Genomic DNA, 27,630 nt, shown 5'->3' on the forward strand with positions numbered 1-27,630 from the left:
ATACTTTATCTTTGGGTAAAGAAAGAAGTCATTGGGGGACAGATCAGGTGAATACAGAGGGTGTTCCAATATACTCACTTCCTGGCTATAAACTCCGACACAGACAGTGCCGTGTGAGCTGGTGAATTGTTGTGATGCAAGAGCTCCTTCGGGACCATTTTTGCACACACCTTTCTCATGCCAAGATTTTCAGTTAAGATTTTCCTAACTGTTTCTCTATTGATGTTTGATTGGTCTGCTATGCTTCTCACAGTCAGCCAACAATCTTGATGCACAATTCCACGAATTTTTACAATGTTTTCGTCAGCTCTGCTCCCTACCAGCCACCCTGACCTCTCTTCATCTGTGACATGGTCTCTCTCCTCAGAAAAACATTTAATCCATTTGTACATTGCCATTTTCTTCATGGCATTATCCCCATAAACTTGGACTAACATGTCCCTGATTTTACTTCCACTGTTGCCAAGTTTAACAATAAATTTAATGTTTGTTCGTTGCTGTAATTCAAGTTCAGACATTCTTGCAATGGCACACAAAAACATGCAACAATAATGAACACCACTCAGCAAGACACTGTCACACATCAACATGAGCACAACTGTGAGACACTGATATACCAAGGTTATGAAATCTTACCAAGCCATTTGTACAGTGCCGCCAGTGTAAGCGAATGGTAGCAAGTTCGCAAACTTAATTGTCAGATCTTATATGAGGAGTTTTATTAAATTTTATAATTCTGAAACTATTTTCACAATCCAGTTTTATAATACTTCATCACTTCTAAAAGTTTCCATATGCAGTCTGCAATCAATCCTCAGTTTCACCTCCAGTCCCTGGCCACCATTGACCCGCTTTCTATCTCTATAGTTTTTCCTTTCCTAGAAATTTCACATAAATTTGAACCATCTATTATGTGTCTTTCGTGGCTGGTTTCTTTCACTTTGCATATTGTTTTGAGTCTCATCGTGTTGTTGCATGCCCAGTAGTTCATTCATTTTCATTGCTGAGTAGTACTCCATGGTGTAGATATCCCATACTCTGTGTATCCATTCACTAGCTGATGGAATTTGGTTTGTTTCCAGTTTTTGACTGGGAACAATGGATAATGTTGCTATAAACACTTATGTGCAAGTCTTATGTAGACATATGGTTCCATTTCTCTTCAGTAGATACCTAGAAGTTGAATTGCTGGGTACAATGAGAAGTGTGTATTTGTCTTAAGAAAGTGTATGCCTATTTTCCAAAGTGACTATAGCAATTCACTTTCCTACAAGCAAAGCAGGCGAGTTTCTCCACATCCTCTTCAACATTTGATATTGACAGACTTTTTAATTTTAGCCACTCTAATGTGTAGTAAGTATCTCATTATGGTTCTAATTTGCACTTCCCTAATGACTAATAATGCTAAGCATCTTTTCATGTGCTTATTAGCCAATCATATTCTTTCCTTGGTCGAATATAATCTTTGGCTCATTTTTAATGGACTTTTCTGGGCTCTTCTTAGAGAGTTTTAAGAGTTCTCTACATATTTTGAAGTCCTTTCCCAGATAAATATTTGCAAAAATTTTCTGCCAGTCTTTGGCTTGTCTTCAATTTTCTTAACCATTAATGGTTTCATTTTCTTAAACTGAAAAAGGTTTTTAATTCCAATAAAGTCCAATTTATCAAATTTTCTTTCATGTGTCATGCTTTTGATATTATATCTAAGAAATCTTTGCCTATTCAAGGTCACAAAGATTTTCTCTTATGTTCCTTGTACAAGATTTATAGTTTGAGCTGTTATATTTTGGATCATGATCCACTGTGAGTTAATTTTATATATGGGGTAAGACACAGAAGTATCTCAATTCTTTTGGAAGGAGGGGTAGAGATATGATTATCCAATTGTCTCACAACATTTGTTGAAAAAGCTTTCCTTCCCTAATTGAAATCACTTGGCACCTTTGTCACAAATCAATTCACAATAAATGTGTAGTGTTTTTTTATTTGTTTGTTGTTTTTTCTGGACTCTCTAGTCTGTTCCTTGATCTCTACATCTGTCAGTATACCAGTAATACACTGTCTTAATTACTACAATGTTTAAATCAGGTATGCTTTAAACAGTTTTCCTATATGCATCTGGGTGTGGATCTCTGTTCTGTTTTGTGTTTTCTTAATTTGGGGCTCATTGGATCTGTAGATTAATGCTTTTCATGAAATTTGAGAAGCATTCGACCATTTTTTTCCCCTTTCTTCTCTCTCCTCTCCTTCTGGAATTCCCATAAAACATATATTAACAGACAGGATAGTTTTTAATAGGTCCATGAGGTTCCATTCATTTCCTTCAATCTTTTTTTCTCATCATGTTTGAACAATTACTATTGATCTGTCTTCAAGTTCACTGATTCTTTCCTTTTTCCATCTCAAATCTGTTACTGACACTATCTAGGGAGTATATCACTTTAGGGATTTGTTTGTTTGTTTTTTAACTCCAGAACTTCCTTTTGGCTCCTTTTACAGCTTCTTTTTCCCTGATACTATTACCTATTTGTTGAGTTGTTGTTTATTTTAATTCTTAGAACATAGTTTTCTTGAATTCTTAGAACATATTTATAAGTGCTACTTTGAAGTTTTTGTTTGATAAATCCGTCATTTGAGCCCTCTCACTGTTATATTCTTTCTCTTCCTGAACATGAGTGACACTTAACTTTTTTTTTTGGCATGTCTCCTAAATCTTTGTTGAAAATTGAACATTTTAGGTAATACATTGTAGAAATTAGGAGCTCGATTTTATTTTTCTGAGAGTTTTGTTGTTGTAACTTGACTGGGTTTAAACTGCCTCCCCTAAAGTATGTAGCCTGTGATGTCTCTGTTCAATTTTTCATTCTTATCTTCATTTTTTGGCTTGATTTCCTGGGGGTTTCTCCTGGGTCTGCATATCTTAGAAATTAGCTAATGATTTGGGCAGACATCACCCAACCACCATGAGCTATACACCTTCCATCTTCCCTGAGTCAATCTGTGTGTGGTTTGGGAAGCACATTCAAAATTATTCTCAGTTAGAGCCAGTTCTTAGGTCTGTCTTGACTTTTACTGTTTGCCTGTGTGTGGTTTTCCAGATTAAACTGGTAAGCATGCAGAGCTTATCTCAACCTTTCTGACACCCTCATTTGCAGAATCTCACTGCTGTATTTCTGGATGATCCATAGCTCACCTCAAACAAGCACGTGACATTGGACTATCAAAGTTTCCACTGAGTTTATAAGTGTTAGTTGATAAAACAGTGATTTTACTTCCCACCCCAAATTGCTTGTCCTCTCTAACAGCAAAGCTGTTTGCTTGCTTGTTTTGCATCCATCTCTACTCTGGTAAGCTAGCAAAACTATAGCTGGGAGGTGGTTGGGAGCAGTCTGAGGCAAGAAGGCTACAGATATCCTGATGTTATTACCTGAATCTCTCGAAGTATTTCAGTAATAAATGCTTCTCAATTTTTCAGTCTTTCTTTATTCAGTTTGCACAGACTTGAAGTAGTTGTTTTTCACAAATTTGTGCAGTTTTATACTTGGTGTTTATAGAGAGGGCTCTTCAAATTCTTTACCTTGCCATAACTGGAAATCCCTCTTGTTCATGTATTTTTAAGATGGATGTTGATGGATAATAATTAACTCCAGTATTTATATTCTATTGGGTATATTTAAAAGTAAGATAAAACAGTTTTGTTTTAAATCATCAACATTTACAGTATATAGGAAACGACATACTTGGTAAATGCTTAACATGATTAAAAATTTAAGATACCAACTTAAAAATGTGTTAGGGCATGTGTAGTTTGTAAAAATTTAGTAGATTCATAAACCAGAAGTTTAAAAGTTTAAACTCCCAGTCCTATAGGACAAGAATACTTCAAGATCCAACTTCTAGGCCTAGAGACTTGCCCTATAATAATTTGAAATATACCACTTCTGAATTGAATCAAGGGTGCTGACACTGCCTCAAATGGCTCAGTTTTTGTAAAAATGACTCTGTTCTATATCCCATTACATCCTGCTTAAGTTTAACCACATGCAAGTACTAAGTATATTTAACAATTTTAAGGGTTAAAATTAGGCTAGCAATTGCATCCTTTAGTTTTGATGCTTTGTATTAGGTATAAAACTGTTTTTATATGTATCATGCAATGCCCACTTAGAAAGTAGCAAAAACAGTCATTTAGCAATTATTCTGAAATTCTCAAAATTTTATGACGTTAGCTCCTCCAAATATGCATTTTATTATAATCTAACAGACCAATAATTGCACTGCAGTTAGGTTAGTTGCCTCTTCAGCTTTCAAGAGATTTATGATAAAATAATGACAGGCACTTACCAAAAATAAATACTCTACAAAACACTGCAGGTCACTGGTAATGAATTAAACCTCTCAAAATAAACGTTATTGTACTAGTTACTGTGTACGAGATACGTAAAAACTATTAAAACAAGTAGAGGGCAATAATTTAAAAGCAAACAAAAACAATAAGCAGCTAAGAAGGGCAAATATATCTCACAAAGGAATGAATTTCTCCTTTCTACATCCCAGTATAAGTCATGACACGGTCTCCGTAGTTTCCTCTATGGAAGGAAATGGTAGTTGAAGGACGGGGGACAAGACAAGGACTCATTCTTCCCTTATGACTTTTTCAGACATTTAGAAGTTGCTCCTAATTCTACGTGCATGTATTATCTATTCCAAAAAATAAACTAATTAAACCATAAACAGTGGAAAATATCTTCTACCTATTACGTAAGGCATGTTTCTTGTTAACTCCGCTATTACATTGCTAATGAAATTACCCAGTTGTTCTTCAAATACACATCAGGAAATCAAGTATAAGGCAAATACGAGATAACTAATTGGAGTCAGCAAAACCAAAGACAATTAAGGATGGTGAGAAAAAAAGGGATAAGCTTTAGGGTAGAGACAGTAAGTACAGTATGAATTAAAGAACGGAGAATGTGGAATTCAGGAGGAAATCTGGGTGTTTATTAACTGTTTAGTTTCTGTTTTTAGCATATATGGAGGACTGACTAGAAAAATTTGGTGGTTCATAGCTAAAAAAATGCAACTTAATTCTCTGTGGTACCATTTTTCCCCAAATGATGATCTTGCAAGAGAAGCAGGTATAGAGGTTAAGAACACTGGCTCTGAAGTTCAAATTAAGGTCTCTGACGCTTATTATTAAGTGACCTGGACTACAGTATTTAACTCTCCTCACCTCCATTTTCCATATCAGGAAAATAGGCTAATGACCAAAACTACCTAACATGGTGTTTGCAAGAATCAGTAAGGTAGCACACATCAAATGCAAAACAGCCTTGGCACACAATAAGCAGTCAATAGATGTCAGCTGTCATTGTTAAGTGTCGACAACAGTACAGTGTTAATATGAATCCCATGGCTTAATAACCAGTGATACAATTTGTCACCGTGCAAAAATGCTTCTGCTGCTCTATTATTATTTTTATGTATTGGATTAGACTTGACAAATATGAGTTAATTGATAGGATTAAAAGTTGATAACTTTTAGAATGTTTATGACATGCTGCTCAGGGAAGAGGCAACCATGCTGCCATGGTGACTATGTACATCTTCAGATGCTCAAATCAGAAAGACAGAAAACAAACATGCATGGTGTCTTAATGAAAAAAAATTTACAGTTCAAGATGATTGAAAACTCAATGGGAAAGCCACCTCATTCCAAAAAATGAAAAGTTTCACTGTGAAAAAGTCACTTACTCTGCAATGCATAGACATCCTGACATCACAATGACGCTTTCACTGAGTGGTGAACAATGAGTTCAGAAATACAGAATGCTTTAAAAAGAGGCAGCACAGAGGGAATCCTGAAATACCTTGTGAACAGCCAGAGCATACAAGTGGGATTGATTTCCAGACACTCAGCTTGCTGAGTCACTAAAATGGAACTGTTGCTTAAGACATGTATGCCTGGTTCAAGAGCCATTGACTTCTGCCACTTCAAAACAGTACAAGCTGCAGCCTATATTGGCTCTGCAGTTGTAGAAAAATGAATATCTTCATGAAATGAAGCCTCCTAAAATTGATCAATAAATTCAATATGATTAATCTAAAATCTTATCAATTTGGAACAGTTACTATCCAAGAATAGCTAAGAAGCCATAGGAAAAAAAAATAACAATAGTTGACAGTAGCTATTGTATCAAACACCAAGAATTATTATAAGGCTATAAAAATACTAGACATGGCTGTTTACTTGGAAATGAACAATCAAAAACTCTCTACGTAATCTATATATAACAACTATACCTCTGTCAAGTTCTAAGCATTGTCATTTCTCACTTTAAGTCATAAGATCACCACGTAATAAAAGCAGAATTGAAAGACAATTAGTGAATAATCTTGTTTGTAAAACACTGCATCCAGATAAATGCCAGTAAAATTATTAATTGAATGCTCTATGAAGATAAGATGTTACAGTATTAAATTTTCGTCGTTTTTAAAAAGATATTTATTTGATCTCTTTCACAATAGCTTATTATGTGAAAATATATTCCATTTTCCATGTATAACATTTCAAAGTCATCGGAACTACACTAAAATTGATTTGGGCAGGGCTTCTAAAACATACATGGGTCCGAATTTTTTAAACGAAATATTCAAATTCAAAATGCAAGCACGTATATACACATGCAAGTAGTATTTCAAGGAAGGTAATCTGAATCTAAATAACAGGTTATCTGGCCTCTTCCTTTTTTGTAAGACTCAAGCCTTCGTACTCGTATACACAAGGCCACTACCTAGATCCAGGATTTCATGGTCTGACTGACTTACAAGTATGGGCCATAAAAGAAGAGAAAAAATGATCAACTGTATTCTCTTTCACCTAACACTGCTCCAGAAAACAGTGCAGTCTCTGGGGACACCATCTTACCCCACAAGCCTGGGGGCGCTGCTGCCTGCACTATGGGGTTACGAGGCTGAAAATATAGGCTATAGAATATGGGAGAGGAGATCTGGGAGGGAGAAGCAGCCTGTCTTGTGAAATCACCCACAGATTTCTGCCCTAATCTCTGCCTGTTCAATAGATGTTTTGGGTATTTTTATTATTATTTGAAAGCAATTAACATGAAAGCTGCTTTCCGAGACATGAGGGATATTTAAATATATTATTTACTCTGTTAGTAACAAGGACTCCACCATTTTTCTAATCTTAAGAAAAATCCCAAAGAAGTGCTTCCAAGAGTTTTATAGCTCTCTTAGATCTATTACAACTCAAGTGGGAATGGAGCGTTTAGCTAAGACAGACATATACAGACAAACTGTTATTCTTCAAGGGTTTTTGGAACCATCACCCCTCTCTTACCACACCTATCACAAGATTTATACCAATTTCTGATACTCTATACCTTTTACCCTATAACAATCCTAAAAATCCCATCCCTGGTTAAGTACTGGGGAAAATCATTGACTATCAATGGCACATAATAAAAACATCCCTAACCGTAGGTCAGGAATAATTAGGAAGCCAACTCATTCAATTCTTCCCATATAGAAATAATTCTAAAGATCGAAAGATTTGTTTCCACTTGGAAATTAAATATATGCTTAAAAGATTACCCCGTCCAAACACCTCCATGACTTGTAATTAGCCCTGGATGTAGTTAAGAGACAGCGGATTACATACACAGAGCAGGACAGCAAACACCCCTCTCCACAACATCCAGGAGGCAATGCTGAGCACAGCAGGGGAATAACACTGCTGCTCTGGCCTGGCTGGGCTGAGAGCATCATCAGATGCAATTAAATTTCACACAATGTCAAAATGCAGCATGAAAACCATAACACATAAGGTTACTACAGAACCTCTGCATCTGGAGAAGTTCTTTGCATAATTTATGGAGCGTGTGCTCTAGCACCGCATGATCAAAGCAAAAGGAAGGAAAAGAAGAAAGGCTCACTGTTGTGGTCCCAGACCGATCATCTGAAACACAAACCCGTGATTGGTATAGTGAATGTAGAACTGGGGATTACAGTAAAACGGGGCCCCAAATCACAGGTATAATGCTTGGAGACTTAGGGAACCGTAACAATGACACTGTCTTTGAAGCTTAAGTTATAAGAGGATTTACCATTTTCTATTCATAGGTCCTCACACTATCACAAAAGCAAAAGAAGCTTGAAAATAATGTTTTAAGCACAGCACTGGCTGGCCACAATGAGAGTTAAATATCTTCTGCGTATCTAATAGTAGGAAACCTTTTAAAAGAAAAAAGAGCCTTATTAAGATGCTTGAGGCTTCATTACAGGAATATTACACTTTGGGGGTGAAGTTACAGGGCACAATATAAATGACACAATGTGGTACCTTGAATATCAGGCTCCATTTTTGAGATCCAGCTCCTAATTAGCTGTGACAGAGAATGAGACTCCATGAGGCAAAAAGGAGCAGCGCCAGATGCTGGGAGACTTCTCAGATTTGGAAGGAGACAGCTGATGACAGAGCAGCCCGTCCTTCCAGAAACTCAAACGTTGTCATTTGAACTCAACCTCTGGGGATAAGGAGGACGCTGCTCTCTAGAGCCTCTGAGACAGTCCTGAGCCGGAGAACTGCACCAATGACAGCTGGAAGGAGCCTCCCACATCTGAAATCAGGGGGTACAAGGTTTCCCACGCTTGGCTGGGCCTTAAAGATCACCTGACCTGTTCATTTCACACATCAGGAAAGGGGAGAGTAAAGAGACTAATTGACTGAGCTCCCAGAGTCTTGGCCTCCACTTTTCTAACTCCAGGTCCTCGATCCCTCTCTACAGAAAGCAGAGCATCAGCATTTGGTAGGAATGCAGACTTTCAGGCCCCATCTCAAGCCAACTGAACCAGGATCTATTTTTAAACAAGAACCCCAGAAGATTCCCACCCACATTAAAGTTTGCAAAGCCTGGCTCTACACCACCCTGTTGAACTCTTCCAGCCAGCAAAGCAGATCTAGAGACAAACTTCCTGGGTTCCAATCTCCACTCCTTCACTTACAAGACAAGCAAATTCCCTAAATTCTTTGTCTCAATTTCTTCTGCAAAATCATCACAATACTTACCTCATAGGATTCTTGTGAGGAGTAAAAAATGAGTATATGGAAAGTGCTCAGCATGACGCCTGGCATGAAAGTAAATTCTAGATAAGTCTGAGAAATTATTATTTTAATATGATTCTTATTTATGATGATTTGACAAGGAAAACATCAGAAAAGTTAGGAACTATCAACTTCAAGCAGATGCCTCTGCTTAAAAATATTTTGCAAGGCTTTTAAGGCTTAATGCTATGACTCCCTGGTGTCTTCAAAGAACAAAGCAACTTCCAGGCTCAGTATAAAAGGACTACTTAGTGTCTTGTCTCTGCTTCCTACGCCAGTCTCATTTTTTGTCACAATGCTCAGAGTTCTGAATAACCAACTAAACAGGCCAACTAAGCATGCTTAGGATACCCACAAAGCAAGGCACATGCCCACCCTACCCCACAAAACATCAGAAAGCTACAGCTCTATGAAACTATTGCAATTTTGCTATCAGAAAACATAGAGGGGTGGCCGGTTGGCTAAGTTGGTTAGAGCATGGTACTCTTAACAACAAAGTTGCCGGTTCGATCCCCACGTGGGTCACATGAGCTGCGCCCTCCACAACTAGACTGAAATAACTACTTGACTTGGAACTGATGGATCCTGAAAAACACACTGAAAGAAAAGAAAACGAAAACAGAGAAAGAAGCTATCTTAATTTTAGCATAGAGGTAAATTTTGGGTTATTTCAAAATGTAGAATCTTTCTCTGATTTGTATGCATGTTATTTCCTTTCCTTGCCTGATTATACAAGCTAAGAAAGAGTAAAATTTAGTTTTGATTACAGACACAGGAGCACATTTATAGCCCCTAGTAGACTTAGATAACTTTAACCATTGTGAACTACTTATAACTTTTCCAATGCATCAGTCTCTCCATTCTATGCATTTTTACATGCTGCACTATTAGCCTCAAATGTCCTTTCTCAACTTTAACCAGTGTTAATAGCCTCCAGCTAAAAACCACCAGAAACACACCTGTGGTGGAACATGTTGAGTTTACTACTCATTGAAGAGAAGGATAGACATAGACCTTGGGGCATTACGGGGTGTCAGTCAGACAGTTTAGAAAGAACCTACTATAGGATTAGGGCTAGCGTTAAGTGGATATGAACAGGAAGGAAGACCTTTGCTCAGCATTGGGTGCTATGATTGAGTTTCCCAATAAATCTCATCAAGAAGGTAGAAGAAATGGAGCAAAGCTAAATCTATAATTTGTAAAGAAGGAGCAAGCACTCATATTATCCAGGATGAAGGAATATTTGGCCATTTTTGTGATTGGACAATGTTCACTCTTTCGTCTATGTTCAGACATGGTTTCAGAATGCTTCTGTTTTGACTTGATCCATCTGAGCACAGACCCATCAACATTTTCTGATGTTGACATTCTATGACATTGTTTATGTTCAACAGAATACCTCGGCCTGCCTGTGAGTGCCAGGCCAAGTCCTAGCTGTCAGCAGCTAGTTTTCTTACCAGGAAAACTCTTCACCATTCAAAATCCGGGAATGTCTCCTGCAAACCCCCCCCCAACCTCTCTCCCTCTAAGTTAGGTATCTGCCCTCAGTGCTCAAGCTGCAAACAGTATGTACCATTTCTGGAGCAAGTGTCACGCCAGGCTGTCTATGATGTTTATTCCTCATTCTCCCTACCAGATTGGGAGCTCTTGCTAGCAGGATATTCTGTCTGTATTTGCTGAATGTCTCCTGTGTCCCCTGAGATCTTTTTTCCACCTTTCTCTAAAAGCTGCCCTGGCACTCACTGGGATGAAAGGATATATTTATACTTTGTAGGAAACCTTTCCATTTTTCTATAATACGAGTGCTTTCAATAACACCTATCCTTCTCAAACTATTCCAAAAAATTCAACAGGAGGGAAGGCTGTCATGCTTATTTTATGAGGTTACCATTACTTTGATTCCAAAACCAGAAAAAGACTTTACAAAAAAAGAAAATTGTAGGCCAATATCTCTGATGAACATAGATGCAAAAATCCTCAACAAAATATTAGCAAACCGAGTTCAGGAATACATTAAAAAGATCATACACCATGACCAATTGAGATTTATTACTGAGATACAAGTTTGTTTCAAAACCACAAGTCAATTAATGTGATACACCACATAAACAAAATGAAGAATTAAAATCATATGATTATATCAATAGATGCAGAAAAAGTGTTTGACAAAATCTAGCATCCATTCAGGATAAAAACTCACAGCAAAGTGGGAATAGAGGAATAAAACATCAACATAAAAAAGGCCATATATTACAAACCCACAGCTAGCATCATGCTCAATGATGAAAAGCTAAAAGCACTTTTCTTAAGATCAGGAATAAGACAAGGATGTCCACTTTTATCACTTTTATTCAGTATAGTAATGGAAGTCCTAGCAATCATATAAGAAAAGGAAATAAAATCAGTCTAAATTAGAAAGAAAGAAGTAAAACTATTATTATTTGAGGACAAGACACCGTATAGAGAGAACCCTAAAGATTTCACACAAAAAACTATTAAAACTGATAAATGAATTCAGTAAAGTAGCAAGATACAAAATTAATATTCAGAAATCAGTTGCATTCTTATACAACAAACTATCAAAAACAGAAATTAAGAAAACAATCCCATTTATAATTACATCAAAAGATAAAATAAAATGCCTAGGAATAAATTTAACCAAGGAGGGAAAAGACCAGGACTCAGAAGATACTGAAGAAGATACAAATAAATGGAAGCATAAACCATGCTCATGGATAGGAGGAATTAACATCATTAAAATGTCCATACTACCCAAAGCAATCTACAGATTCAAGGCACTCTCTATCAAAATACCAATGGCATTTTTCACAGAACTAGAACAAATAATCTTAAATGTTATATGGAGCCACAAAAGACCCAGAATAACCACAGCAATCCTAAGAAAAAAGAACAGAGTTGGAGGTATCACAATACCTGATATAAAACTATACTACATGGCTATGGTAATCAAAACAGCATGGCACTGGCTAAAAACAGACACATAGATCAATGGAACAGAATAGAGAGTCCAGAGATAAACCCATGCCATATGGTCAATCAATCTATGATAAAGGAGGCAAGAAGATACATGGGGCAAAGACAATCTCTTCAATAAATGGTGTTAGGGAAACTAAACAGATACATGCAAAAAAATGAAACTAGATCACCTTCTTACACCATATACAAGAATAAATTCAAAATGGACTAAAGATTTAAATGTAAGAGCCCAAGCCATAAAAGTCTTAGAAGAAATGGTAGGCAGTAAACTCTCTGACACTGCTTTAGTAATATTTTTTCTGTTATATCCCCTCAGGCAAAAGAAACAAAAGAAAAAAAATAAACAAATGGGACTACATCAAACTAACAACGTTTCGCACAGAAAGGAAAACTCAATTTATTGAATGGGAGAGGATATTCACCAATGATATATCCATTAAGGGATTAATATCCAAAATTTAAAAAGAACTTATACAACTTAACACCAAAAAAAAACAAAAAAAACAAACAATCTATTTTAAAAATGGGCAGAGGACCTGAATAAACATTTCTCCAAAAAGGACATACAGATGACCATTAGACATACGAAAAGATGCTCCATGTCACTAATCATCAGAGACATGCAAATTAACAACAATGAGATGCCACCTCACACCTGTCAGGGTGTCTGTCATTAATAAATCAAAAAACAACAAGTGTTGATGAGGATGTGGAAAAAAGGGAACCTTCGTGCACTGTTGATGGGATTGCACATTGGTGCAGCCCCTATGCAAAACATCATGGAGATTCCACAAAAAATAAAAATAGAACTACTTTATGAGCCAACAATTCCATTTCTGGGTATTTATCTGAAGAAATCCAAAATACCAATTCAAAAAGATATGTGTACCCCATGTTCATTGCAGCATTATTTACAATAGCCAAATATGAAAGCAAACTAAATGCCCATCAATAGATGATTGGATAAATAAGATGTGATACATATATGCAATAAAATATTACTTATTCTTATCTAATAAATTAAAAGGCACTGAAAGCATTTAATCTGAGTGAGATTTTTTAAATAAACACTGAAAGGAGGTTTTAGGAGCTTGCCTATCAGATCCAATGATCACATGTAATTCAACCCACCATCTTCTCAAGAATTATCCCACACCCAAAGTGCTAAGGTGGCTGTTTCAAAATGCATTTTGTAGACAACATCTACATTTATTCATGTAAGAGGCAGATGGATTACACTAAACATATTATTAGTAACATATACCACTTACAATTCTGTGCTTGAATGCCTTGCAAAACCATCTTCCACATCTGTCTACAATTTCAACAAAATAATAATACCTATACCTAGAGACGAGGACATGCTATCATCTCATATCTTCCACTTAACCTTTAAAATAAAGTCAGATTTACTGCAAGCAAGCTGAGAATCTACATTTAGAGCCATCTCTGAGAAAGATCATTGGAGGGTGACAGCATTGCCATCTGCAACAGAGGATGGCGGGTATTAGCACAGGGGTGATTTAATTATTACTAGATGCCAACAGAGGTTTTACCTGGTTGTTCTCCAGCTGTTCCATATTAAAATAAATTGCATACATTTAAAAGAGCCGGTAAACAGGTTAATAATGACTTGTATGCTCTCGTATGTTAATAGACAACTTTGTAAGAATTATTTGGGGTGTAAATAAGGGAGGAACCACACTGAGAAATTCTACTTAATATTGATCCAAAAAGGGGAAATAGTATCTTTGAGAATGCTATTTTTTAATTCCTTATTTTATGCAAGATAATGTAACAATAATACAAAATATTCTACATTCTGTCCTCTAAAAATATCTGAAAACAATATGAGAAGATGTCTTAAAAACAAGAAAGTCATTGTATATTAGATCTCAGATTCTCTTACAAATATTATCTGTTAATATATATTAAATAGGAATAGATTCTACATATTCCTAGGGAAGGTTTGAAGAAAGAAGTGAGGAGTGAAGTAAAACTAATCACAAAAATCTGTTTTGTGCAATATTCTGTCAGTGAACTATAGTTTCAACTAAAATATTTAATTCAGCAAGTACAGAAATGGGTTGAATAGCAGACTTAATGTCTAGCAAAACAGATATATATATATATATATATATATAAATATAAAACACATACACATACACAACGTAAAACATGATAAAATATCAGAGAATAAAATTAAGTTCTTAAAAGATTTTAAACTAGAAACTATTTAAACCTACATGACTACAGAAATTGCTTGCTCCTTCTGTATTCAAATACTATAAGATTACACAACAAAAAATTCTAAATTGAATACCAGTTTTACTTCTAAATCATCTTTCATTTATGTGAATGAAATCAGGTAGTTAAATAATATGAGGTGTAAGAAGTTCTGTTTAGTCTGAAGGCTACAAAAAAGACACATAAGAGAAATGAAATGCTGCTTCATAGCTATTTATTTTAGGTATAGATTTTTTTTTTTTTCCTGTCACACTGAGCTGCTGTATTTTGTTACACATTCAAGGATTTGGGGCACACGGTTGACTAGTCTTCTAATCTGGTGGGTAAACACCAACACAACCCATCCAACATGACCCAACATGTTCCATCCATTTTTTTCCCTTTTTGTTATAGTTTTCCCTTGGCTATAACATTTTACATTCATTCACTTTCTTTTCATTGGAATAATCAAGATGATGAAGGCTCTTTATTCTAAAATCCATACACTATGACATGTGCTATAATTTTATAATAGATTTGTTTTCTTTCATGTTTTAAAATTATCTCTCTTAATGAGTATATTATTTTCCTGAAATTACTGCACTTGATCTTAGCCAAAAGGCCGAGAAGCGATGAAATTACTGAATTAATTGATATTTATTAAGTTAGACAATGTGCAAAGTAAGGATTTCTGGGAGTTAAGAAAAAGGAGGCATGGACCCCACTGCCTTGGTAACCTATTTGAAAAGAAAAGGCACGATGCACAAAAGGCTAAGAGTATAAACTAGCAAATGATAAGTTCTGAATAAGTAAATCTATAATAAGTGCTATGGGCCTTCAGAAAAGTTGCAACTGAACTCAGCAGGGCTTTTAAGAAAAAAGATCAAATGGATTGCTTCATGCCTAAATAAATTATGGGGGAGACTGCATGGAGATGGATGACCATACTGGAAAACCATGGCAGTCAGAAAACACAAGGTAAATTCATAGCAGTGAGGAGACAGATTTCCTGAGAGCAATGTACTTCCAAAGGGCAGTGGCTGGTGAGGCAGCAATGTGGGCACACAGCCAGTCAGCTACAGCTGCAGTACAGGGGTATTAAGTCAGAGACTCCGAGACCAGGCTGATATCCTCTCCTGTTCTGGTCCTGCCACCTACCTACCCCATTTCCTCATTTGCAAAACGGAGATGAGAATAGTAACTACCTTAGAGAATTCCTGTTAGTGTTAAAAGGGAAATCTCTTTTCACAGTGTCGAGCAGATATCAAAGGATCAAAGAAGTATGAGTTCCTATTATCAGCCACACTGTGGGGTTTGGGTCTTGTGTCATCATTATAAGGGTGTTGGTGTAGAGTGACATGATAAAGCATTCTATTACAACCAAGGGTCTTCAGAACCAAGCCTCTTGCCTCTGTACTCAGTTTTCAGTCCCCAAGAACACTCCACATCTGCTCTTTCACATGCCAAGCATCACAGTACAATTAACATGGACTTGGATCAAGAAAGACCTAGATTCAAATAGAGACTGTGTGTTAGTCTTAACAAGTTACTTTCTCTGAGCTCAGTTTTCTCACACACAAAAAAAGGTAAATACTAAAAGCAATTTGCAGACGTTGTTATAAGTCTTAAGTGAGATAATTACAGCAAATCACCATACCAAAAGACCCCTGGACACACAGTGACACACTATGAGGGTGACAATACAAGCGAACATTTTCAAAGCCCCACTTCCTGCCCAGCACTGGGCATGATCTAGTTTAATCATCCTAACAACACTATGAGAGAGATGTTGTTATTAGTCTCATTTTACATATTAGGAGGTTTAGAAAGGTTAAATAACTTGCCAAGTCACAGATGGAGTGGGTGGCAGAGCTGTGTCTGAACTAGGTAGTCTGACCTCAGAGACACATCACCCTCCCTTTCCCACCTTCTCAGAACCCTAAGAGAGTAATTATAGTCAATGGCAGCTCCCCCAGGCTCCCAGGGCCTCCCTGCCCTCATTGACTCATCTGTGAGAATGCCTTCAGTTGTGTTCTCTAAGAAGTCGTTACTTATTACCCTGTGTTTTATCCTTAAACGTCAGATGCTCACAGCCATTGCTAGTGCATAGAGAAATCGCAAGGGTCAGCTAAGGTCTCATGGTTTCACCCATCACGTCTTTTCCTTCCAGAGGACCACATTTTGGTCAAAATTACCATCTTCTGAATACAGTGAGCCTTCTCCCTCTCCTAGCTGCAACCTGCCAAATGTACAACCAGGCTGGCCTTGTGCCTCAGCGTAGGCCGGGACGGCTCCTGGGCCACTCACTGCTCTACTCAAGTCTTCAGTCCTTGTCAGCCTTCCCCTCGGTTTCTCTGCCAGCAGTGATTTTTCTGAACTCAATGACACCTGCTTTTCTTCACCTGCTTCAAATTGCCCTGCTCCCTGGATCGTTTATCTTGAGGAGCTTCCCATTTCTTTACTTTAACAACACAAGGCCTTGTTTTAATGTCATTTTCTACAGAACATTAATGTAGCTGAAACTGTTGGTTTACATTTCTTTAAAGACCTACATCCAGCACTTTACTAGGGAAAATAAATATAACTTACTACTAAGACTAGGGCTCCAGTCTTTGTAACTTTTTATAGTACAATGATCAACCAGTCTCTTAAGTATATGATGCATCTTAAAATATATGTTGAAACATCTGGTGCCTTACCAAGCAGCCAATGGTATCTCCTTAAACTATGATTCACTCCTTTCTGTATGTGTTGACATGCTGTCTCTTCACTCTTTCACCTGCCTCATGTACTGTGGGAGAGAGCAGTGTGAAACCCATACGGATGGTGTATTTCTTCACAAACACCCACTGGAGTCGGCCAAAATCTAATACGACCACATGCCTTTGCTGACCTAAGGAAGGGGTGGCCTGATCTGACTTTGGATATGGTTGCAGGAAACACAGCGTATTTTTCGTATGAATGAACCCCTAACTTCTATCTAGGACGTCAATGTTGCTTAAATTCCCCTTCCAGTTTAAGTCCTTTTTCAGGGCTGCCTCAGTAAGCATATGGGTGACCTACATCCATACACGGCAAGATCACAAGTTATTTTGAGAGTTCTACGAACCAAACAGAATAAAAACCTAATTATTTTGAATTGAACGATGGAAATAGCTGAAGCATCCATCTTTTGGAATGTGCCACATTCCCCATGCTATTCATGCTGGACTGCCATTATCCATTTTTTGGGAAATTCAATTTTATTTAACTTTATTTTACTCCAATTTCAGCAGTTGGTAATCTGCATTTCTATTTTGACCTGTTTTGCTTTTTACAACTGACACAGTTGTAAGAACTATTTCCAGCATTCACAGATCCTCTTGCCTCAAGGCAATTAGTGGTTAACAACCACCTTAAGCCAGACTGTGATTATGGAGATTGCCTGGGACCTCTGGGGTTATTTTGGTTCTGTGTAAACATTGTCAGAACATAATTCGATGGATGTCTTTGTGAGAACTTTGCTTCTCGACAGTATTTGGCTTCTGTTGTCAGCATTAGCCTATTCCAGGCTGGCTAAAAATACATAAACAGTTAAAATAACCAACTGTATCACAACTGTGTTCTCATCAAATGCAGAATCGGGCTGAGCCTGAGCTAGGTGGGCAGTGTGGTAAAGCTCATGACAGAAGAGAGAGCTACCCCTACTCAGCAGGATGGACCCTCCACCCCCACACCCAAATAGCCCTCAGTGTCAGCCAAGGCTTTAACATAAAAATCCTCCCCACTTGTGAAGTTATTATATAAGACTTCCTGCCATAGCTAATGTTCTTGTTACATATGGTAAGTGAGTGAATTGGTTAAAAGTGGGACTAGAGAGCCAGGCTGCGAGGTCTGATTTCCAGCTTCACCGCACACCTGCTGCGTGATCCTGGGCAAGAGCAAGTTGCTTCTGCTTACTTATGCCTCCACTTTTTCACCTGTAAAATTCAGATAATAATAGTACCAACCGCATAGGATTGTTGTGAGGTTTAAATCAGTATGAAAGCATTGAGAACAGTGCCTGCACATAGCAAAGACTCAGTAAATGTTAGTGTGATGGTTGTTTTATGTGCCAACTTGGCTTATCAAGTTTAAACAATGAAATCACCAAAAAGAACAAAAATACGAAAAATGTGTCGCTAAAGAGACTGTGAAAGAGACTCTCTTGTACAGTATGAGAGCTGAAACAAGAAGGCAGGGCATGGCCTTGTTCAGCCTCAGCTGGGAAAATGCACAGCAGACAATTCCAATTGTTTGCTGCTCTGTGCATGTTCATGAATGACCACAAAAGCACCACAAATACTGACTAGGGGGTCACGAAAATTTTAGCAAGTAGGTGAATTAACAAATATGGAATCCAAAAATGAGGATCAATTATACGTATACGTATATGTATACACATATCCTAAATTAGATAGATGATATAGGTAGATACAGATACAGATGTAGATATAGATAATGATAACCTACTGGTTTTGTTTCTCGGGTAGAACCCTGACTATCAGAGCCAGTATATTAATTATTCTGGATATGTCTAAAATATCTGAGGTATTTTTTATGGAATTCAGAATTGTATCTGATTAGTAGGCATTAAATATAAATAAATGTTTGTACAATTGAACTGATAGAAAAGACTGCATTTGATAAAAATATTCTGGCACAAAATGTGAGAAGAATGAAGGAAAGTTAACCCATTCACAACTTGGGTGCCCGCTTCCTAAGGCAAGGTGTGTCACTAGGAGCCACCACCATTGGCTTGAGTGGGTTTCCAGGCCAACATGAGCAGGAGAACAGTATGCACCCACCCAGACTGCATGTCCGCTGTGAAGCACGTACTGTCTCAGTTAATACAAGAAAAGCAAACCATCTAAAAGGGAGCCAGTATCGTAGAACATCACAAATCAACATAACTGAAAAGTAAAGCAATGCACATTAAATGACAAAGTAGAAGGAAATACATCACACTTTAGAAGGGGAAAGATTTTGAGGTAAGTGGAGTTAAGGGAGGGGTCTCATAAAGGTCTGAATCTCAGGATCATTTAAAGGAAAAGCACAGTGACTTGCAATAAAGGAATGACCATTCTAAAGAGAACAACAACAACAACAAAAGAACAGACTATGGTAGTTTGTCAGGAAAAAAAACATTTAAATGGTTTCTCTACAATATAGATCCAGGTTTAACAACAAATCTGGCAATAAAAAATTGAGATCCAGAGCTGTAGAGAATAACTCTGCAAATGAAAAAACCTTAGCAAACAGCATAAAGTACATGCGTTTTTGTTAACACAAGATGCCTTAAACCTGTAGTCTCCCCACAAAGGCATAATTATCTAGAGCTGAAATTGTAACATTTTTAAAATGTGGGCAAATTTGCCTAAATACCAAGAGCAATAAAGAGAATTCTTACGACAGAACACATAAAATGGACAGATGTTTGATGTGAAGAAGCCAATATCTGTCTTACAGAGGAAAAGATGTCTTTGGGGTTGTTTTCTCTGGATTAGAATACACCAAAGAATTGTCCTCAAATGTAATAGTCCCCAGATAATTTTTTTCCCTTATGATAACATAAATAGTCCAAGGGTAATTCAATCTAAGTGATACCAAGAAGGGTACCTTCGTGAGCGACCAGTTAACAACTCTTCATTTTGTCATTCAGCAAACATTTTTTTAAGCCTTTTAATATGAGCCAGGCACCATTCCAAGAACTGGGAATACAGTAGTGAACAGGAAACTTGAGTCCTCTACATTTATGGAGCTTACATTCTACTGAGGAGTACAAACACCAAAGAAATCAAGCAGCAAGAAACAGCAGGTGGTGTTAAGTGTTGTGCAGAATAGAAAACAGGGTGATGAGCCAGGCAATGAGCTGGAGCTGCTGTATAAAGGATGATCAGAAGCGGCCTCGCTGAGGTGGCTGGACGCTAAGCTGAGACTGAATGACAAGAAAGAACCGAGCCGACCAAGACCCAGGGGAAGAGCATTTCAAAGCAAACGCCTGCACCAAAGGCCCTGCGTTGGGATGTGCTTGGCGTGCTCCAAGATCATAAGGCAAGCAAGTATGGATGGAATGTTATAAGCGAGAAGCAGTGGTAGCACATGGGGTTGGAAAGGTGTGTGGATGGCGTTCACAGACAGCCTTTGAGGCAGAGTGAGGAAGAAGGATTTCATCTTAAGTGGAATGGAAATGGGTAGAGGAATTGAAGTGTGGTTAAGACATAATATTCGTCTTAAAGATCACGCTGATTGATGAGGGAATAATGGATTACAGAAATGGAAAGGCCAATGAGGTGTTTTTGATTTAGGTGAGATGAGAAATTATGATAGCTTGGATTAGGAGAGTGGCAACAGAGGTGGAGCAAAGTAAATAAATCGGGGATATGGTTTGAAGGTATTGTGAAGAATTCCATCAGGAAAAGGGAAAATTCACGGTTATTCTCAGGTTTCTGGTTTGAGTGACTGGAGAGATGCTGATGCCATTTACTGAGATGAGGAAGCTTGGAAAATACTTGAGAAAAAAGTTTGAGACACCTATGAGATATCTCACTGAAAATGTCAAGCAGGCATTTGAATGTATGGATCTAGCGTTTAGGGGTAGAGATAAACTTGAGTGTTAACAGCTTCTATATGATATATAAAACCATTAGACTAGATGAGAATAGTAAGGGAAAGAGGATAGATACAGAAGCAAATAAGCCTCTCTTCGGAGACCAGGGGAATGCCAATATTAGCAGTCAGGTTGATGTGCTGTGGTAACCAGCCCCTCATGACCCTCGTCTCCTGGTATCCATGCCCTTGAGTAGTATCTCTACCTCCACCCCACAGTGAATTAGGGCTAGCATGTGTCACCAGTAGAATACTGTAGAAGTAATGGTGTATGGCTTCCAACCCTTGGTCATACAAGGAATTGCAGCCTCTGCCCAGCTCTCTTGGTCTGCTCACTCAAAGGGAAGCCAGTAGCCACGCTGTGAAGACAGTCAAGCAGCACCACGAAGAAGCCATATGAGTGAGCCAACCCACATTAAGCCTTTAGATGACTGCAGACTCGGCTGCATCTGACTGTAACCCTGTGAGACCCCAAGCCACTCCCCAATTCCTGACCCACAGAAATTGAGAAAAATAATTTTAAAATATAGTTGTTTTATGCTAATAAATTTTGAGGTGATTTGTTAATAGCAAAATTATTACAGGTATGGATAATGGAACAAGGAAAGGAGATCATGGGAGAAAAGCCAACGTATTAGGAAGATAGCCAGGAAAACTGAGGCAGTAGAGGAAGAGCATATAGGTTTGAAGAGACAAAAGATGTGAAACAGTCATTTTGAAGTATAGGAAAGAGTACAGACTAGAAAGCTCAGTAGGATTGAGGAGTAGCACTGAGACTCCATTTGAAATTTACAAATCTGTAAGTTATGTTTTTCTTCTCCATGAATATTTCGCTGCTTGGATTCTAGCAGAATAGGTAGAAAATACGGGTTGAGTTGTGGTTTTTCCAAGTGACTATGAAGAAGGGAGAGAGAAAGAGGGGACTTAGTGTTGCATGACAGGGACTATGAAGATGGACCATAAACTTTAACATGCGTAAGAAAGATAATGATGACGTGGAGGGTAACTAAGAATGAAAGAAAGTAGGATCTGAAGCTTGGAGACCTTGGTGGGATGGAAGAAATGCTAGAGAAGCATCAGAGGAAGTGAGCTGGAAAGGAACGAGGCAACAGTTAGACATTAGTTTGCTTGACAAAGAGATTTTAGCTACACTACAGTTGTTGATGGAGCTAAGCATAAGGAAATGATAATTACTTTAAAAAATAATATCTCACATTTATTAAGCATGTATTATGTGTCAGACATCATTTTAAGAACCTTTCATTTATTATCGTTTCTCCTCCTAACAATCTTTGTTTTACAGACCAGGACACTGAAGCACAGAAATTACAGGGCATGGCCAAAGTCATGCAGCTACCAAGTAGTAAGTAACACTGGAAGTCAAAGCCACGCAGTCTGACTCCACAGCGCACTTTCTTAACCGTTTGCCACATGACTAAATGAGTGGGCACCCAACGACTGCAACAGAAACAGCTATTGTGGGGTGCTTCCCTTTTTTGAAGGATGACGGAGGACAGGCAATAAGATGCAAGTATGGGATGCCTGGTCCTTATATACTCTCTGAGGTGTGTTACTGGAGAGAATAAAATATGGCTTCTACTCAACAGGACTGCAGTGTCCTCAGGGGAAATTTCTATTTCACTCAGTCAAAGTAGGGGGAGAGAATGCAGATATAGAGGAGCTAAAGAGTTCTTGGGTGCACATTGGAAGCATTTGGGAAGGTGTGAAGAGGTCAGATTAGGGTACATTCAGAATCAGAATCAGAATATGAGTGTTGACACATAACCTGGGAGGTTTGGGCTCCTGGTAGCAATGAAGGCAAAAGGGAATGAAATGCGTGAAATGAATGGGTCCTGTCATTCTATTCAAACCCAAGGGCCTGGGGCCACTGGGCAATTCTTCTCACTTGCAATTCCTAGTGGCAGGGTGGCCCAGGGATGAGCGAAGGCCATCTAGGGATCAGATGTTGGGGGCCATGACAAAATAATATCTAGGAATTTCTACTTTGCATGAAGATGCTGAGAGGGGTTAGAAGTTTAGGGACAAGCTTAAGACTTCTGAGACTCTTATAACCTCAGTGTCACCTGGGAAACAACTTCCTACTCTGAGCCAATTATTAAAAGTTCAGGGCTGCACCAGCATACATCTCTTTGGCTAATCTGAGATCCAAAGAAACTTGGTCACATAGTACCTTAAATATTTAGGAGACCAAGAAAGGGTAAAACCTGGGGAATACTGAAGTGTATTTTGTTTCACTTCCAATCCATCGTCTACGAGCGAACTGATTGTATGGTCTGATTAACCACAGGTTGCCGTAGTTTCCTGGATAATTTAGAAAAGATAGGCAAGGTCTCAGAAGAGCTGCCTGTGACTGGAAGTCTATATACCAAACTCACCATAGTTGTGGCCCTGAGAAGACAAAAAAGAATAGAATTTTTTTCAATGTAGTTAAGGGAGATATCAGATATAACTACAAAGCTTCATTTCCTGGAGGGTCTGGAAGAATTCCAAATGTTTACAATTTTCTTTCTGGGGCAGTAAGAATACAGGTGCTTGTGTTACTTTTTTCTATATACTTTTTTCTAATTTTTTTAACTTTCCAGAAAAAAAGCAAACAGGAAAAACAGCCTATGAAGGAATTACTCGAAAATATACTTGAATAAGAAATAGTATGGTCTAGATAAGGAATTGAAATGTATAAACATAAAAATTAAAATTACAGGAAATTTCATTTCAAACAGGAGACATATTAGACCACTTTTTTTTCCAAGAAACTAATGAGTTGCTAGTGCATGACCGTGACCAATTACAGTGAAACATTGCTTTAGCATGCCTTCAGTGAACGCCTGCACAGACATGCATTCACTTTGAAAACTTTTGGCCAAAAGCCCATAAAAGTAATTATGACCTTGCCATATATATATATATATATCTCCATCCCCCAGAAATATTACGCATAAAGTTATTTCACTGAGGAACAGAACAATGCAACAAAAGAACCCATCAGTTATAATAATCAGGGCCTACGTTTCATTCTATCAGCAAGCTGGCTGTCACTTTAAAGCCCTTCAAAAATATATTAAAGAGCTGCTTAGAGATGGAGTGTGACACATTCCATATTTTACTTCAAGGTGAATAAGGTCTTTCTGAGAAATGCAGAGCCCAATGTCCTACACAGTGAAATCCCACTTATCTCCAGCATGATGATGCTATAGATAAGCATAGAATAAATTATCAGTGCCCAACATGTGTAAAGCCATTTGGGACCCACAAGATGAACAGGAAAATGATTAGAACAATGCCCTCCATGTCTATGAATGTTTCCAGCTGTCTAAGAAGACACTGTGGGGACTCACCCTGTAGAACTTGGGGCAGCTCACAGAGTGGAAGCAGACAGACTTGGGTTCAAATTCTGGATCATCACTTTCCAGTTATGCGACACTGTGCAAATAGTATAACCTCTTTGAGCCTTGCCTTTCCTATGTATAAGTGGGGCAAAAACTACTTCACAGGGATACGGGGACAGCTAAATGTATTGATTTCCTGGTTTGTAGTAGGCACTCCGTATTTCCCTTTTTCTTTCCTAGTGGCAGAGAGGTAATAAAAAATTAATCTAAAACTCCCAAGAAAAAGAAAAATAGTTTCAGAGATGCATTAAACAGGAAAAGTCTCCGATCTACTCTAACCTCCCATTCCCAACTTCAGAAAAACTGGTCATTTCTATGAGGATTATAATATAAGAACAACAACATTGATGATTGTCTACTGAATGCTTTAAGTTGTGGCAAATCTTACACTAAACTATTTCTATACTGAATCCTGTTTAAATCTTACGACTACCTCATGAGGTTGTATTACCATTATTCCCATTTTTGGAGTGAGAAAATAACCTAAATTAATACTATTACTAGTCAATAAAGCTGAGACTTGATCCCAGAACTTCTGATTCCAGAGGCTAGCTATGTACCTAAGCACTAGGCTATGTTACTCCATCATTGTTAAAGATAAAGAACATTCTAGAACCATTTTTCAGGGGGGAAAAAAAAAAAGAAACCAGTACAGCCCTTCATTATGCATTTTCCTGATGTGAAACGAAACTGTTTCTTATAGTCAAGCCCTATTTCTGAGAGCCTTGATACTACATACACTGTCATACGATCTCGATCAAAGTGAATTCTTGACAATAGCTGCAGTCTGATACTGAGCTGAATCACTACATCACTTAAGAAAACACAGTCAACATTAAGTTACAAAGCTTCCTAATGAACAAGCCAGAAAAATGTATTTATCTTACATTGATTTGTTTTCTTTGCCAAGTAAATAAGCGATCACCTGCTCTAGTGGAAAGTTTACCAGCTGCCTAAATGCAACAAGCTCGAGTGAAATTCCAATCCAAACAACATAATTAGTTGAACTTTATATATCAACAAGGTATACAAGAATAATCCAGATGAAAGTGTTTATTTAATAAATGGCCTAATTTTCACTGGCAGATCCCTAATAAAATACATTCTCTGTTCTTTTAGCTTATTCGTCAAGGGAATTCAGATGGACCTTTATCAACATAAACTAGCTGTCATTTTATTATGATAATAACATTAACAAAATTGGACAGAAAAACTTTGAAAATGAGGCTATAAATGTTTAATGTGTTTGTAATAACAGCAAAAAAAGACATTACTCTCAGTGTATTCATTTTAATTCCAATTATCAATTTTGTGGGGACATATTTCTCCTCTTCCAACCAAGGTCTCGAATCTCCCTGGCCAGTAGCTAGCTCTCAGTTTACCCAACTATATTGAATTGTAAGTGTTCAGAAATTATGAAATTAATTAGAAGCTAGAAATTAAATTATAAACTTAGCATATTGGATAAATAATAAGAAAGTTCCCATTAGGTTTTATGTTCTTTAGAGAAAAATCTAATTTTTTAGAAGGTCAAATCAATTAAGAGGTATGAATAAATGGCAAAGTTTCTCCATCCTGTGGGATAAGATCACATCCCAAAAGCTCCTAATACCATTTTTTAAATATTAAAATTCATTCAAGCTACATAAAGACACAAAGAAAATTTTATTTAAGAGATAATCAATGTCGAGCTTTCACAGATATGCAGGATTCAATTATGGCAAAAATCAGAACTACTGCTTTGTCATTCTCAACAATTGTCATTGCTAGTTAATTGTTAAAAAATAACAACAGCAGGTGGCTTGAATAGTTTTAACCTTCACATTTAAATATGTTCCTTCTGGCTTTTCATCATTTTGTGCCACACAGGAATCTAAATCAAAGATGGCCATGCCACCACATTTGTTGCCAGAGACAAGAGTACCCTTGGTATCTGCCTCAGCTCCCTCCATGACAGGGTTCCTGCCTACCTCCTCAGCCCTCCACTGTAGGTCCTGAACTGTTTCCTGTTTCTTTCTCTCTCTCTCTCTCTCTCTCTCTCTCTCTCTCTCTCTCTCTCTCTCTCTCTCTCTCTCTCTCTGTCACACACACACACACACACACACACACACACACTTGCAGCTGCATACCTCTAACATCGCTCTTGCTTCACTTTCTGCCTAGAAGACTTTCCTGCCTTTCCTCAGATCATTGTCTAGTAGGAGTTAGCTCCAGCTAAACGTCCCAAGTTAGGTAAGATGTTCCAGCCTGTGGTCCTGTAGCACCTTGTGCATACATCTATCATTGCACTTTTTATTTACATGACTTTCCCACTAGAGTATAACCAGACATCTAACTCAGGCTGGGTCAATCAGTCTCTTTTATGAGAACCTGGAATCAGGACACAATAATTCTAGTTCATCTTTTTTCAAGACAAGTAGAGACCATGAAAAGCTGAGATGGAGGCAACTCTGCACTGAGCAACCTAGGGAAAGTCACTCTTTGAAGAGAGGGGGCAAAGGAAGACGACATAGACAAAAAAACAAAAGGGAATCCACAAACCCTGAAGAGGTGGAAAATAAATCAGTTTGACTTCCATTTCTTGTGACCAGAAACCTGGATCACATATGCAATCTTGGACTTTGTGAGATTCTCATATATCCTTCCAATAGAGTCTCCATTTTTGCTTAATCAATTTTGAAAGTGTTACTGTTTCTACCACCCACATGATCCCTAAGACACTTATATACAATAAATGATGAATATATGTCTGTTATCTAAATGAACCTTTTAATGTATTAGGTCAGAACAAGTATACCCTCCTAGCCCCAAACATGAAACAGAACCTCCAATTTTGCATCCACCATTGAAGGAATAGCAATTTTTAAAAGATGAAAAATGGCAGTACAGTTTTGTAAGATGTTAAGAGATAGAAGGACCTTAGAAGTTATTAAAAAAAAACAAAAAAAAAACTTTAACCTCCTCCAACTGCCACCATTTTGAAGATGAGAACATAAAGACCTGGAGAGGTGAAATAACTGGCCAAAGGTCATGTAAGAAGTGAGACTCACACTACAGCCCCAGTTTCCTATCAGACAAGCCATTTCTCCTCTCCTACCCAACATACTTTCTTATACCTTTGACTCAAGCACAACCAGGGAAACATCAATGCTGTGACATGAGCTTTCAGAAGAGCAAAATCAAACAGTGGCTTTATATCCTGCAGATTTTTTGGAAGTAGCAATGAGGATTAATGACAAGAGTTCAGGT

The 27,630-nt window shown here is 37.7% G+C and overlaps 1 long non-coding RNA gene across 1 annotated transcript in view; it reads right to left on the reverse strand.

Moving 5' to 3' along the window:
• The window catches only part of LOC148759052 (uncharacterized), a 205,235-nt gene that overhangs the window by 147,189 nt on the left and 30,416 nt on the right, over positions 1-27,630 (reverse strand). The gene's annotated exons all lie outside the window — the stretch shown is intronic.

This window comes from Rhinolophus sinicus, chromosome 1 (genome assembly GCF_057876585.1).
Source record: "Rhinolophus sinicus isolate RSI-liver-muscle chromosome 1, RSI-T2T, whole genome shotgun sequence".
NCBI lineage: Eukaryota > Metazoa > Chordata > Mammalia > Chiroptera > Rhinolophidae > Rhinolophus > Rhinolophus sinicus.